This window comes from Pithys albifrons, chromosome 8 (genome assembly GCF_047495875.1).
Source record: "Pithys albifrons albifrons isolate INPA30051 chromosome 8, PitAlb_v1, whole genome shotgun sequence".
Lineage (NCBI taxonomy): Eukaryota > Metazoa > Chordata > Aves > Passeriformes > Thamnophilidae > Pithys > Pithys albifrons.
In genome coordinates this window covers 39722950-39737621 of record NC_092465.1, presented here as the reverse complement: position 1 = coordinate 39737621, position 14672 = coordinate 39722950, and the positions used below count along the sequence as shown (strand labels likewise).

Sequence of the window (14672 nt, the reverse complement as noted above, 5' to 3'; positions counted from 1 at the left end):
TGCTTTGCACCGTGAAAGCAAGCTCCAGCCCTGGAGTTTTAGATGCATATGATTTACTTTCCAAAACCATAAGAAATATGTGCCCTGATGTTTCCTGTCTGTCACAAATCAAGAGTTTCACGTGTTAGAGAGCAAAGGTGCACTTTGCGATACGAGCTTCCCGTACGTAACAACTGTGTTTTTCGCCAAGAAAGAAAGCTCCAGACCTGCATTCTCGAATGTATATGAATGACTTGTCGAAGCCATAAGAAATGTGTGTCCTTTAGCCTTCTGTCTTGCAAGAATCAGCTGTTTCTCTTGTTAGCAACGAAAAGTTGCAATTTGCGAGATGAGCTTCGCTTAAGAAACAAGGTTGTTTTTCACCGAGAAAGAAAGATCCATGACTGGATTCTCAGATGCATATGAGAATCTTTCTAAAGCCATAAGAAATATGTGTCCTGATACATTCTTTCTGACAGGAATCGACTCTTTCACTTGTTAGCAAAGCAAAGTTGCACTTTGCTCGTTGAGCTTCCCCCTAAGGAACAACAGTGCTTTGCACCGTGAAAGCAAACTCCAGCCCTCAAGTTTTAGATGCATATGATTTACTTTCCAAAACCATAAGAAATATGTGCCCTGATGTCTCCTGTCTGTCAGAAATCAAGAGTTTCACGTGTTAGAAGAGCAAAGGTGCACTTTGCGATACGAGCTTCCCGTACGTAACAAATGTGTTTTTCACCAAGAAAGAAAGTTCCAGACCTGCATGCTCGAATGTATATGAATCACTTGTCGAAGCCATACGAAATGTGTGTCCTTTGGCCTTCTGTCTTGCAAGAATCAGCTGTTTCTCTTGATAGCAACGCAAAGTTGCACTTTGAGAGATGAGCTTCCCCTAAGGAACAAGGTTGTTTTTCACTGAGAAAGAAAGATCCCGTCCTGGATTCTCAGATTCATATTATTCACTTATCAAAGCCATAAGAAATGTGTGTCCTTATGCCTTTGGTCTTGCAAGAATCAGCTGTTTCTCTTGTTAGCAATGAAATTTGCACTTTGAGAGATGAGTATCCCCTAAGGAACAAGGTTGTTTTTCACCGAGAAAGAAAGATCCAGTCCTGGATTCTCAGATGCATGTGATTCACTAGCCAGAGCCATAAGAAAGCTGTGTCCTGATGCCTTCTGTCTGACAGGAATCGACTGTTTCACTTGTTAGTAGAAAATGCTACTCTTTGCGAGCTGAACTTCCCGTAAGGAACAACTGTGCTTTGCATCCAGAAAGAGAACTCCAGTCCTGGATTCTCTGATGCATGTGATTCACTAGCCAGAGCCATAAGAAAGCTGTGTAGTGATGCCTTCTGTCTGACAGGAATCGACTGTTTCACTTGTTAGCAAAGCAAAGTTGCACTTTGCTCGTTGACCTTCCCCTAAGGAACAACAGTGCTTTGCACCGTGAAAGCAAACTCCAGCCCTGGAGTTTTAGATGCATATGATTTACTTTCCAGAACCATAAGAAATATGTGCCCTGATGTCTCCTGTCTGTCAGAAATCAAGAGTTTCACGTGTTAGAAGAGCAAAGGTGCACTTTGCGATACGAGCTTCCCGTACGTAACAACTGTGTTTTTCACCAAGAAAGAAAGCTCCAGACCTGCATTCTCGAATGTATATGAATCACTTGTCGAAGCCGTAAGAAAAGTGTGTCCTTTAGCCTTCTGTCTTGCAAGAATCAGCTGTTTCTCTTGTTAGCAACGAAAAGTTGCACTTTGCGAGATGAACTTCGCTTAAGAAACAAGGTTGTTTTTCACCGAGAAAGAAAGATCCATGACTGGATTCTCAGATGCATATGAGAATCTTTCTAAAGCCATAAGACATATGTGTCCTGATACATTCTTTCTGACACGAATCGACTGTATCACTTGTTAGCAGAAAAATGCTAGTCTTTGCGAGCTGAACTTCCCCTAAGGAACAACTGTGCTTTGCATCCAGAAAGAGAGCTCTAGTCCTGGATTCTCTGATGCATGTGATTCACTAGCCAGAGCCATAAGAAAGCTGTGTCCTGATGCCTTCTGTCTGACAGGAATCGACTCTTTCACTTGTTAGTAAAGCAAAGTTGCACTTTGCTCGTTGAGCTTCCCCTAAGGAACAACAGTGCTTTTCACCGTGAAAGGAAGCTCCAGCCCTGTCCATTTTCTAGAAGTAATGTGGCCCCATCATTGGCACCTGAGAGCCCTAGTTTGCCACCTTTTCCCTGCGCGCAAAGCTCGACAGTGCGTGCCACATTCTGTTCCCAGAAAGTGCCATTTTACAGCTCAGAATTGCAGACCAATGAAGACTCCTCCCAGGGAAAAGGTGCCAGGACAGAAAGCCATTGTGCCTTTTGTAAAGGTAATGGGGCCCCATCATTGGCACCTGAGAGCCCAAGACTGCCACCTTTTCCCTGAGCGCAAAGCTCGACGGTGCGTGCCACTTGCGGGTCCAGGAATGTGCTGTTTCTCATCCCAGAATTCGAGGCCGATGAAGATTTCTTCCATGGAAAAGGTGCCAGGACAGAAAGCCATTGTGCCTTTTCTAGGGTTAATGGGGCCCCAAAATTGACGCCTGAGAGCCCAAGGCTGCCACCTTTTCCCTGGGCGCAAAGCTCGACGGAGCGTACCCTCTGCGGGTCTGGGAAATTGCCATTTTTCAGCCCAGAATTCTAGACCTATGAAGATTCCTCAGAGGGAAAAGGTACCAGGAGACAAAGCCATTGTGTATTTTGTTATGCTAATTGCGCCCCATCATTGGCACCTGAGAGCCCAAGGCTGCCACCTTTTCCCTGGGTGCAAAGCTCGATGGTGCATACCCTGTACGGGTCCGGGAAAGGGCCGTTTTTCAGCCCTGAATTCCATACGGATGAAGAGTCCTCACAGGGAAGAGGCTCCCAGGACAGAAAGCCATTGTTCCATTTCTAGGGTTAATCGGGCCCCATCATTGGCACCTGAGAGCCCAAGGTTGCCTCCTATACCCTGGGCGCAAAGCTCGACCATGTGTGCTACGTGAGGGTCCGGGAAATTGCCCTTTCTCATTCCAGAATTCCAGACCGATGAAGATTCCTCCCTGGGAAAAGGTGCCAGGAGAGGAATCGATTTCTCCTTTTCTAGGAGTAATGGGGCCCCATCATTGGCACCTGAGAGCCCAAGGCTGCAACCTTTTCCCTGAGTGCAAAGCTCGACGGTGCGTGCCACTTGCGGGTCCAGGAATGTGCTGTTTCTCATCCCAGAATTCGGGGCCGATGAAGATTTCTCCCAGGGAAAAGGTGCCAGGATAGAAAGTGATTGTGCCTTTTCTAAGCTTAATGGGTCCCCAAAATTGACACCTGAGAGCCCAAGGCTGCCAACTTTTGCCTGGGCGCAAAGCTCGACGGAGCGTACCACGTGAGGGTCCGGGAAAGCGCCATTTTTCAGCCCAGAATTCCAGACCTATGAAGATTCCTCAGAGGGAAAAGGTACCAGGAGACAAAGCCATTGTGTATTTTGTAATGCTAATTGGGCCCCATCATTGGCACCTGAGAGCCCAAGGCTGCCACCTTTTTCCTGGGTGCAAAGCTTGACGGTGCATACCCTGTGCGGGTCCGGGAAAGGGCCGTTTTTCAGCCCAGAATTCCAGACGGAAGTCAATTCCTCCCTGGGAAAAGGTGTCAGGACAGAAAGCCATTGTGCCTTTTCTAGGGGTAATGGGGCTCCATCTTTGGCACCTGAGAGCCCAGGGCTACCAGCTTTTCCCTGGGCGCAAATGTCGACGGTGCGTGCCACTTGCAAGTCCGGGAATGTGCCGTTTCCAATCCCAGAATTCCAGGCCAGCGAAGATTTCTCCCTGGGAAAAGGTGCCAGGACAGAAAGCCATTGTGCCTTTTCTAGGGTTAATGGGGCCCCAAAATTGGCAGCTGAGAGCCCAGGGTTGCCACCTTTTCCCATGGGCAAAAATCTTGACGGTGCGTGCCACATGCGGGTAAGGGAAAGAGCCGTTTTCAGCCCAGAATTCGAGACCTATGAAGATTCCTCCCAGAGAAAAGGTGCCAAAACAGAAAGCGATTGTTTTTTTTCTAGGGGTAATGGGGCCCCATCATTGGCACCTGAGAGCCCAAGGCTGCCACCTTTTGCCTGGGCGCAAAGCTCGACGGTGCGTTCCACTTGCGGGTCCGGGGAATGCCGTTTTTCAGCCCAGAATTCCAGACGGACGAAAATTCCTCCCAGGGAAAAGGTGCCAGGACAGAAAGCGATCGTTATTTATCTAGAGTTAACGGGTCCCCATCATTGGCACCTGAGAGCCCAAGGCTGCCACCTTTTCCCTGGACGCAAAGCTCGATGGTGCGTTCCACTTGCGTGTCCAGAAAAGTGCTGATTCTCAGACCAGAATTCCAAACCGATGAAGATTCCTCCCAGGGAAAAGGTGCCAGGACAGAAAGGCATTGTTCCATTTGTAGGCGTAATGGGGCACCATCATTGGCACCTGAGAGCCCAAGGCTGCCCCCTTTTCCCTGGGTGCAAAGCTCAACGGTGTGTACCTTGTGCGGGTTTGGGGCAGTGACATTTTTGAACCCCGAATTCGAGACGGACGAAGATTCCTCCCAGGGAAAAGGTGCCAGGACAGAAAGCAAGTGTTATTTTATTAGTTTTAACGGGGCCCGATCATTGGCACCTGAGAGCCCAAGGCTGCCACCTTTTCCCTGGGCACAAATGTCGAGGGTGCGTGCCACTTTCTTGTCTGGGAAAGTGCCATTTTTTAGCCCAGAATTCTATACGGATAAAGATTCCTCCCAGGGGAAAGGTGCCAGGACAGAAAGCGATTGTTCCATTTCTAGGCGAAATCGGGCCCCGTCACAGGCACCTGAGAGCCCAAGTTTGCCTCCTTTAACCTGGGTGCAAAGCTCGACGGTGCGTGCTACATTAGGGTCTGGGAAATTGCCGTTTTTCATTCCAGAATTCCAGACCGATGAAGATTCCTCCCTGGAAAAAGGTGCCAGGACAGGAATCGATTTCTTCTTTTCTAGGGTTAATGGTGCTCCATCATTGGCACCTGAGAGCCCAAGGCTGCCACCTTTTCCCTGGGCTCAAAGCTCGACGGAGTGTGTCAGGTGCGGGTCCGGGTACGTGCCTTTTTTCAGCCCTGAACTCCAGACGGATGAAGATTCCTCCCAGGAAAAAGGTGCCAGGACAGAAAGCAATTTTTACATTTCTTGGATTAATGGGGCCCCTTCATTGGCACCTTAGAGTCCAAGGCTGCCACCTTTTCCCTTGCCGCAAAGCCGGACGGTGCATGCCACATTCTGTTTTTTAAGTCCAGAATTCCAGACGGACGATCATTCCTCCCTGGGAAAAAATGCCAGGACAGAAAGGGATTGTTCCATTATTTGGGTTAATGGGGCTCCATCATTGCCACCTGAGAGCCCAAGACTGCCACCGTTTCCCTGGGCTCAAAGATCGACGGTGCGTGCCACCTGCGCGTCAGGTAAAGTGCCTTTTTCAGCCCAGAATTCCAGATGGACCAAGAATCCTCCCAGGGAAAAGGTGCTAGGACAGAAAGGGATTGTTCCTTTTCTTCGGGTATTGGGGTGCCATCATTGGCACCTGAGAGCCCAAGGCTGCCACCTTTTCCCTGGCCTTAAAGCACGACGGAGTGTACCAGGTGCAGGTCAGGGAAAGTGCCGTTGTTCAGCCCAGAATTCCAGAAGTTTTTAGATTCTACCCTGGGATAAAGTGCCTGGACAGAAAACGATTGTTCCATTTCTAGGTTTAATGGGGCCCCATCATTGGCACCTGAGAGCCCAAGACTGCCACCTTTTCCCTGGGCTCAAATCTCGACGGAGTGTGCCAGGTGCGGTTCTGGGAAAGCGTAATTTTTCAGCCCAGATTTCCAGACGGATGAAGATTCCTGCCAAGGAAAAATTGTCAGGACAGAAAGCGTTTGTTCCTTTTCTAGGGTTAATGGGGCCCCATCATTGGCACCTGAGAGCCGAAGGCTGCCACCTTTTCCCTGGGCACAAAGCCTGGCGGTGCATGCCACATGCGGTTTTTTCAGCCCAGAATTCCAGACTAACGATGATTCCTCCCAGGGAAAAGGTGCCAGGACAGAAATCGATTGTTCCTTTTCTAGGGTTAATGCAGCCCCATCATTGACAACTGAGAGCCCAAGGCTGCCACCTTTTCTCTGGGCGCACACCCCAAAGGTCCATGTCACATGTGGGTTTTTCAGCCCAGAATTTTAGATGGATGAAGATTCCTCCCAGGTAAAAGTTGTCAGGACAGAAAGCGATTGTTCCTTTTCTAGGGTTAATGGGGCTCCATCATTGACACCTGAGAGCCCAAACCTGCCACCTTTTCCCTGGCCTCAAAGCTCGACAGTGCCGGCGAGGTGGGGGTCTGGGAAAATGCCGGTTTTCAGCCCAGAATTTTAGACGGCCCAAGATTCCTCCCAGGGAAAATGTGCCAGGACAAAAAGCGTTTGTTCCTTTTCTAGTTTAATGGGGCCCCATCATTGGCACCTGAGAGCCCAAGGTAGCTACCTTTCCCCTGGGCTCAAACCTCGACGGAACGTGGCACGTGCGTCTCTGGGAAAATGCCGTTTTTCACCCCAGAATTCCAAACGGCCCAAGATTCCTCCCAGGGATAAGGTGCTGGGACAGACAGCGAATGTTCCTTTTCTAAAAGTAGTGGTGCCCCATCACTGGCACCTGAGAGTCCAAGGCTGCCACCTTTTGCCTGGGCTCAAAGCTCGATGGAGCGTACCAAGTGCGGGTTCGGGAAAGTGCCATTTTTCAGCCCAGAATTCCAGACAGACGAAGATTCCTCCCAGGGAAAATGTGCCAAGACAGAAAGTGATTGTGCCTTTCCTAGGGGTAATTGGGCCCCATCACTGGCACCTGAGAGCCCAAGGCTGCCACCTTTTCCCTGGGCTCAAAGTCCGACGGCGCGTGCCTCTTGCGGGTTATTCAGCCCAGAATTCCAGACGGATGACGATTCCTCCCAGGGAAAACGTGCCTGGACAGAATGCGATTGTTCTTTTTCTAGTGTTAATGCGAGCCCACTTTTGACACCTGAGAGCCCAAGGGTGCCACCTTTTCTCTGGGCTCAAAACACGACGGAGTGTGCCACTTGCGGTTTAGGGAAAATGACGTTTATCAGCCCGGAATACCAGGCGGTTTAAGATTCTATCCTGGGATAAAGCGCCAGGGGAGAAAGCGATTGTTCAATTTCTAGGGTTAATGCGGACCCATCATTGACACCTGAGAGCCCAAGACTGCCACCTTTTCCCGGGGCTCAAACCTCGATGGAGTGTGCCACATTCGTGCCAGGGAAAGTGTAGTTTTTCAGCCCAGATTTCCGGACAGACGAAGATTCCACCCTGGGAAAAGCTGCCAGGACAGAAAGCGATTTTTACATTTCCTGGGTTAATGGGGCCCCATCACTGGAACCTGAGAGTCCAAGGCTGACACCTTTTCCCTGGGCGGAAAGCCTGACGGTGCCTACCACATGCAGTTTTTAAAGCCCAGAATTCCAGAGGGACGATGATTCCTCCCTGGGAAAAGGTACCAGGACAGAAAGGGATTGTTCCTTTTCTTGGGGTAACGGGGCACCATCATTGGCACCTGAGAGTCCAAGGCTGCCACCTTTTCCCTGGGCTCAAATCTCGACGGAGTGTGCCAGGTGCGGTTCTGGGAAAGCATAACTTTTCAGCCCAGATTTCCAGACGGATGAAGATTCCTGCCAAGGAAAAAGTGCCCGGACAGAAAGGGATTGTTCCTTTTCTAGGGGTAATGGGGCCCCATCATTGACAACTGACAGCCCAAGGCTGCCACCTTTTCCCTGGGGGCACACCCCAAAGGTCCATGTCACATGCGGGTTTTTCAGCCCAGAATTCTAGACGGATGAAGATTTCTCCCAGGAAAAAGGTGTCAGGACAGAAAGCGATTGTTTCTTTTCTAGGGTTAATGGGGCTCCATCATTGACACCTGAGAGCCCAAACCTGCCACCTTTTCCCTGGCCTCAAAGCTCGACAGTGCCGGCGAGGTGGGGGTCTGGGAAAATGCCGGTTTTCAGCCCAGAATTTTAGACGGCCCAAGATTCCTCCCAGGGAAAATGTGCCAGGACAAAAAGCGTTTGTTCCTTTTCTAGGTTATTGGGGCCCAATCATTGGCACCTGAGAGCCCAAGGTAGCTACCTTTCCCCTGGGCTCAAACCTCGACGGAACGTGGCACGTGCGTCTCCAGGAAAATGCCGTTTTTCAGCCCAGAATTCCAGACGGCCCAAGATTCCTCCCAGGGATAAGGTGCTGGGACAGACAGCGATTGTGCCTTTTCTAAGAGTAATGGTGCCCCATCATTGGCACCTGAGAGTCCAAGGCTGCCACCTTTTGCCTGGGCTCAAAGCTCGATGGAGCGTACCAAGTGCGGGTTCGGGAAAGTGCCATTTTTCAGCCCAGAATTCCAGACAGACGAAGATTCCTGCCAGGGAAAAGGTGCCAAGACAGAAAGTGATTGTGCCTTTCCTAGGGGTAATTGGGCCCCATCACTGGCACCTGAGAGCCCAAGACTGCCACCTTTTCCCTTGGCTCAAAACTCGATGGAGTGTGCCGGTTGCGGGTCAGGGTACGTGCCGTTTTTTAGCCCAGAATTCCAGACGGAAGGAGATTCCGCCCAGGGACAAAGTGCCAGGACAGGAAGCGATTGTTCAAGTTCTCGGGTAAATGCGGCCCCCTCAATGGCACCTGACAGCCCAAGGCTGTCACCTTTTCCCTGGGCTCAAAGCCCGACGAAGGGTGCCACTTGCGGGTTATTCAACCCAGAATTCCAGACGGATGAAGATTCCTGCCAGGGAAAATGTGCCTGGACAGAATGCGATTGTTCTTTTTCTAGTGTTAATGCGAGCCCACTTTTGACACCTGAGAGCCCAAGGCTGTCACCTTTTCCCTGGGCTCAAAGCCTGACGGTGCGTGCCACATGCCCTTTATTCAGCCCAGAATTCCAGACAGACGATGATTTCTCCCTGGGAGAAACTCGCCAGGACAGAAAGCGATTGTTCCTTTTCTAAGGTTAATGCGGCCCCATCTTTGGCAGCTGAGAGCCCATGGCTGCCACCTTTATCATGGGCTCAAAGCTCGACGGTGCATGCCAGGTGCGGATCCGGGAAATGCCTTTTTTCATCCCAGAATTCCAGACTGTTGAAGATTCCTCCCAGGGAAAAGGTGTCAGGACAGAAAGGGATTGTTCCTTTTCTAGGGTTAATCAGGCCCCATCATTGACACCTGAAAGCCCAAGACTGCCACCTTTTCCCTGGGGGCAAACCTCGATGGAGTGTGCCACATTCGTGCCAGGGAAAGTGTAGTTTTTCAGCCCAGATTTCCGGACAGACGAAGATTCCACCCTGGGAAAAGCTGCCAGGACAGAAAGCGATTTTTACATTTCCTGGGTTAATGGGGCCTCATCATTGGCACCTGAGAGTCCAAGGCTGCCACCTTTTCCCTGGGTAGAAAGCCCGACGGTGCGTACCACATGCAGTTTTTTAAGTCCAGAATTCCAGAGGGACGATGATTCCTCCCTGGGAAAAGGTGCCAGGACAGAAAGGGATTGTTCCATTTCTAGGTTTAAGGGGCCACATCATTGGCACCTGAGAGCCCAAGGCTGCCACCTTTTCCCTGGGCGCAAAGCTCGACGGAACGTGCCAAGTGCAGGTTTTTTAGCCCAGAATTCCAGACGGATGAAGATTCCTCCCTGGGAAAATGTGCCAGGACAGAAAGCGATTGTTACTTTTCTAGTGTTAATGCTGCCACACTTTTGGCACCTGAGAGCCCAAGGCTGCCACCTTTTCCCTGGGCTCAAAGCTCGATGCAGTGTGCCAAGTGCGGGTCTGGGAAAGTGCCGTTTTTGAGCCCAGAACTCCAGACTGACAGAGATTCCTCCCAGGGAATATGTGCTAGCACAGAAAGCGATTGTGCCTTTTTTAGGGGTAATGGGGCCCCATCATTGGCACCTGAGAGCCCAAGGCTGCCACCTTTTCCCTGGCCTCAAAGCACGACGGAGCGTGCCAGGTGCGGGTCAGGGAAAGAGCCGTTTATGAACCCGGAATTCCAGGCGGTTTAAGATTCTACCCTGGGATAAAGTGCCAAGACAGAAAGTGATTGTTCCATTTCTAGGTTTAAGGGGCCACATCATTGGCACATGGCAGCCCAAGGCTGCCACCTTTCCCCTGGCCTCAAAGCTCGACGGAGTGTGCCAGATTGATGAGGAATTCACCAAATGGCAGATATATTGCAAGCGCTGGGCGGACGAAGATGCGGAGGCCCGGTACTCCGGAGAGTGCGTGCAGCGGCTGGATCGGGACCGTGGGGGCTTTCGGATTGACACTTCCCCAGCTTGAATTTTATACACCCCAATGTGTCTACCCTGGTTGTTTTTCCCTTGGTAGTTCCTTGTCCGGGTTCCCTCTTCCCACAAAACCCTCCGGGTCGCAGCCCCCTGTCCTGGCCCCACCCGGTCATGGAGGCAGTTGCCGGCGGGGCTGCCCACGGGGCGCCACTGGAGCCCGCGTGGGGGCTGTGCTAGCCTCGAAGTGCCGGAAGCCCTACGGTAGAATTTCCCTGCCCATCTCATTCTCCCATTGGTCCTTTTGCCGCTCCTCCCCTCCCTCCTTCCCTTCGTTTGCATGTACCCAATGAACTGTGTTACTCCACCCCATCTCCACCCCTCTTCCCCGCCTACATCCGGGGAATTCCCATGCTCTCCTCAAAAGCTAGCGCGCGGCAATAAACTTGGCTTTTCCTCGTGGACTCCTGGCAAGTGTGGGCTTGTTCCGTTCGGGACGGTCGCCGGGCCGGGGGCGGGAGGAGCCGTCCCTCGCTTCTAAGGGGCCTGATCCTAGGGAGCCCTGCTTGTCGCTTTCCTAGCCTGGCTCCTGGAAGCGGAAACCTCTCCACCGTATCGGTGGGCTATTTACAATCCGCTGAAAATTGGCGCCCAACGTGGGGCATGAACCCACGACCCTGGGATTAAGAGTCCCATGCTCTACCGACTGAGCTAGCCAGGCTCCTGGAAGCGGAAACCTCTCCACCGTATCGGTGGGATATTTTTAATCCGCTGATAATTGACGCCCAACGCGGTGGTGGTACCCACTACGCCGAAGGCAGCATAAGCCACGGGACGGGTGAGTCCCTCGGTCATCAGTGGACCTCGGAGGAAGCGATCAGGCAGAGCACCTCGGCATTTCTTCAGCTATCGGCTGCCAATCCCTCGTTGTTTCGACGTGGGACCGAAGGACTGACCCTCAGCCTACCTTTACCCTGGGTAGGTAGCCCTCCGAGCAGACCCTGCTCCCTATCACCTTTATTTCATTTATTACAAATGGGGAAACTTCTCTCTAAGAGAGAAAAAGAGACTTACCGCCGCCTGAAGTCCCTTCTAACTCACGCTAACCGTAAAGTGGACAAGGCAGCAGTAAAATCGTTAATGAAATACATGGCTAAAGAGAACTACTCCCTGCCTTTTCATCTTACTACAACGGAGTGGAACTGTTTTGGACGAAAATTGTGGGCGGCGGCTAACAGAAACGGCAAACACGCCTCGCATACATTAGTACCATGGACACTGATGAACTCAATCCTAGAAGCAGACCAGGCCGCAGGGATCCAGGACAGAGTAGCGCAGGGAGTTGCGGTCGAAGCGCGGTACCTGCGTCGCGTTTTCAGGGGCCCCCCTCCACCGATCCACCGGCGAACCCTGGATTTATTGCTAGCACAGTGCCGGCCGCCGCTGGGGCCTCTCCACGTGCACGTGTTGGGTGCCCACAAGATGGCGGCAGAGAGCGTGGTGAAGGGCCGCCAAAAAATGGAGGTTGGGGGAAGGGGGAGGAGGCAGCCGATGCCCACCCCCTGGGCCTGGTGTCAAAAGGGGAGGGGCCGATCTCTGTGGTAGGCGGTCCCTGTGAGCCCTTACGCCACACCCAACTTCCTCTTTCCCACGGTGGCCCCGCCCCCTCCCTTTGTCAACATCCAGCCCAAGATGGCTGCGCCCATGGACCAGAAGTACTGGGATTACCAGAGATGTTGTTACCAACGTAGATTGTCTCCATCACAACACCAAAAAAGCCATCATGCCAAGTGAGAAGGATGAAGCAAGGTCTTCCTTCAGCTTTGATTATTTTTAAAGGGCAACGACAACCTTACGCAGTTGTAGGACAGATTGATGCCGCTAAGAAGGACTTTGTGTTGTGGGAATGGGTCTTTCTCAGTTTTCAATTTCAAAAGACAATAACTACCTTTCCAGAGATGCTCGCAAAAATCTGCCATAAGGGGCGAGTGAGATTTTGGGAGCTCTCAGGACAAGATCCTAATTTTCTTTACTTGCCCTTGTCTAAGTCTCAGTTGCATTATTTCGATGTTCACATATTTGATTTCCAAACAGTTATGGCTGATTTCACAGGAAAAATTCTGTATCATTTACCGTCTATTCCTTTTTTACAGTTTCTCTCTACTCAGCAGCCCAAACTTAAGGTAATGCTTTCTCATACACCCATTCCTAGAGCACAAACTGTGTTCACAGATGGCTCAGGCAGAACAGGAAGAGCTGTTGTGGCTTGGTCTGAAGGTGGAGTGTGGAAGACAGATGTCCACCAGGTGTCTGGATCCTCTCAACTAGTAGAGCTGTCAGCAGTACTGAGAGCATTTTGTTTGTTCCCACAACCTCTTAATGTCATTTCAGATTCTGCATATGTCGTGGGAGTTGTATCCCGTATAGAGAATGGTTACCTCAAGGATCTGTCTAACAAATCTCTTTTTCAAATGTTTAGTCAGCTCTTAAATGTTCTTCAAAGGAGAGAATGTCCATATTTCATCCAACATATCAGGTCACACACTGACTTGCCTGGGCCTATTGTGGAAGGTAATAGAGTAGCAGACAAAGCGACAAATTCGGATGTAATGATTAGTTTGGCTCCAGTTCCTAATGTGTTTGAGCAAGCACAAATTTCCCACAAATTTTTCCATCAAAGCGCTGAGTCGCTTCGAAAGACTTTTAGTTTGTCTGTTACTCAAGCTAGAGCCATAGTGTCCACTTGTCCAGACTGCCAGAAAGTCACTCCTGTATCACAAGAAGGGGTCAACCCCAGGGGGTTAAGCCCCTTAGAACTGTGGCAGACAGATGTGACACATGTGCAACAATTTGGCTGCCTAAGATTTGTACACGTCTCTGTGGACACCTGCTCAGGACTTATGGTTGCCACAGCCCATACCGGGGAGAAAGCAAAAGATGTTAAGCGGCATTTCTCCTCAGCCTTTTCCATTATGGGAGTCCCAAAGCAAATCAAAACAGATAATGGTCCTGCCTATGTCTCTTCCACGATGAGAGACTTTTTGTCTCTCTGGGGCATTAAACACATTACAGGTATACCACATTCGCCCCAAGGCCAGGCAATCATAGAGAGAGCCCACCTCACATTAAAAAACATGCTCATTAAACAATGCAATTCGGCTGCTGGGCTCTCCCCACAAGAACGGTTAAATAAAGCATTGTATGTTCTAAATTTTTTAAATAGACTACATGAAGACAATTCTCCCATTGAGCGACATTTTAAAGTTGAAAGACTAAAAAAGGGTGAGGCCAAGGTATGGTTCCGTGACATTGCCACAGGAGAGTGGGTTGGCCCTGTGCCATTGCTCACATGGGGCAGAGGCCATGCGTGTGTCTCCACAGGGTCCGGCCCTCGGTGGATCCCGTCCAGGTGCATCAGGTTCCACCAGAAAGACACTCTAGCAGGATGGGCAGCAGCAGAGGAAGAAGACGACTGGGGCCTCACCTTGCTTTTTGGATGACGGTGTTAATCAGTAGTGTGATGGTTGTGGTATTAGGACAGGAGGTACTACCATTATGGCAGAAGACTACAAGAAGTCCATTACTGTCATTTTCAGTGAAAGGACAAATAACAACGGTAAAGGGTGTCAGTAATCCAGTAATGCCTACGTGGGCAATAGCGTCATCAAAGAATATATGGATTGGCTTAGTGCAGTCCTTGAACACAGATTCCATCTGTTTGTCGACCATGGATCCATCAAACCCTTTTAAAACTTGTTTAGTGGGCATTCCGTGGTCAGCAGAACAATGGAGTCAGATCATTTCCCGTTATAAGGCTGTTTATAACAAGCCCGTAAGCTGTACTGGAAGCCCCTTTGTAGAATGTAAAGTTACACCCAAGGGTGAACCTGAGAATGGAATTAAGAACGAAGTGCACTGGGAGAGACCAGAAGAACTGGAAATTTTGGGTACCCTGCGATCTCCCATGTGCTTTTATTTTGAGCCAGAACTACGAGATGAGAGAACGGTCTATTTTAATGTGACATCTAAAGAGGCTTACTCCAATTTTAGTTTTTGGTGCAAGGAGGAGGTTCCCTTTTCAATACCACCCACACATGTTTCAATTATGCTACCGAAAGGGCTCTTTCTCCTCTGTGGAAAGAGAGCCTGGAAAGCCATCCCTCCAATGGCAATCGGGGGGCCTTGCACTGTGGGTAGACTGACCTTATATAACCCGGCTATATTCATTAATAAAAATAATTTGCAACTTGAAGACACTATAAATGCTGCTAACTTGCCAACACATGTCCATCGGCAATCCTTAAGACACCGAAGGGCTGTAGCTATGAAGGATGGAGGCAAGCCTGTTCGACAGCATGTAGGT

The 14672-nt window shown here is 50.4% G+C and overlaps 1 non-coding gene across 1 annotated transcript; it reads right to left on the bottom strand.

Annotated features, from left to right (window-relative positions):
* Positions 1 to 10957: 10957 nt before the first annotated feature.
* TRNAK-CUU (transfer RNA lysine (anticodon CUU)) lies at positions 10958 to 11030 on the bottom strand. Its single transcript has one exon. It is a non-coding gene; the product is annotated as a tRNA-Lys (tRNA).
* Positions 11031 to 14672: the final 3642 nt, after the last annotated feature.